General features: G+C 36.1%; 1 protein-coding gene across 5 annotated transcripts in view; it reads left to right on the top strand.

Annotated features, from left to right (window-relative positions):
- LOC109467720 (fibrillin-2-like) overlaps positions 1-1289 on the top strand; it is a 162390-nt gene that overhangs the window by 91725 nt on the left and 69376 nt on the right. The gene's annotated exons all lie outside the window — the stretch shown is intronic.

Raw genomic sequence — 1289 nt, forward strand, 5'->3', positions numbered from 1 at the left:
CCTCCATCTGCTGCTGCTCCATCGGCTCAGGCTGGAGCGACGAGTGTATCTCTTGTCCCCGACAAGGAACAGGTAATCAAATCAAATCAAATCAACTTAGGCCACACCAATTTAATTTGTTGGTTCTCGGATTCGCCTCTTCATTTTTTCTGATTTGCAAAAAAAAAAAGATTCTGGTTCTGAATCAACTCAAAAATGCTCATATTTTGCTCCCAACAGTTGTGGAAAGTCCTTTTCTTCCTAGCTGTTGCAGTGTTTCCATCTATCAATGCAGTGGTTTGATTAAAAGTTCAAAATTCATTGTTTAAATATTAACACAACCTTTTGTGTTGACTTCATGGCTCATATCATAGCATTTGGGGCTATAATAGGATGCCTAAACCTGTTTTTATTTTTATTTTATTTTGCCCTATCGCTTCATGTTTTTTCTGACAAAATCCGAGAACCAAAAAATTAAATTGGTGTGGCCTTAATTGCTCAACAACTGTAGCTGGTACAATGTATAGCAAAGAAACAACAATGGTACATACACAAACTAATACTAGAATATAATTCTAACGAGCTAGTCCATAATGATACTAAAGCTAATCTATGGTGTTTTCTTAGGAAGAGTATTATAATTACATTCTGTAATTCAGGGGATATATATTCAGCTATTTACAATATGGTGTGACAGTCGCTTTTGTAGTGATTCAAACTTATATGAATTTTCCAACGTACACTGATATCTGAGTAGGACATGATCATGAAAGGAGCATATTAAAGATATCTGATTTTGAGTGAGGTAGCGTAACATTAGTTTTGGAAGCTATGGATTGCATTAACTTTTGTCTGTTTTCTTCATATGTTGGACATGACATCATAAAGTGGAATTCATCTTCAATACCCTCCTTGCATGTCGGAAACAATCTCTGATCGGCTGGTGTATTGTAATGGCGGCCCTTTTCGATTTCCTGACCGTGTGGTAATCTTAGCTGTCATGTCCCTCCCTGGACACACACATGGTTTTTACAGCTTAACGGTGATCTGTGATATGTACAATTTCGTTTATCAGCACATCAGATGGAAATAAATAACTATCTATGCATTTAATACTTTAATGAACATCTCATAGTATTAGGGTTCTTACGTTTAGGCCACACCAATTTAATTTGTTGGTTCTCGGATTCGCCTCTTGGTTTTTTTCTGTTTTCCAAAAAAAAAAAATTTGATTCTGGTCCTGAATCAACTGAAAAATGCTCATATTTTGCCTCCAACAGTTGAGGAAAGTCCTTTTCTTCCTAGTTGTT

The sequence above is a fragment of the Branchiostoma belcheri genome, unplaced genomic scaffold, assembly GCF_001625305.1.
Source record: "Branchiostoma belcheri isolate BF01 breed outbred unplaced genomic scaffold, Haploidv18h27 scaffold189, whole genome shotgun sequence".
Classification (NCBI taxonomy): domain Eukaryota; kingdom Metazoa; phylum Chordata; class Leptocardii; order Amphioxiformes; family Branchiostomatidae; genus Branchiostoma; species Branchiostoma belcheri.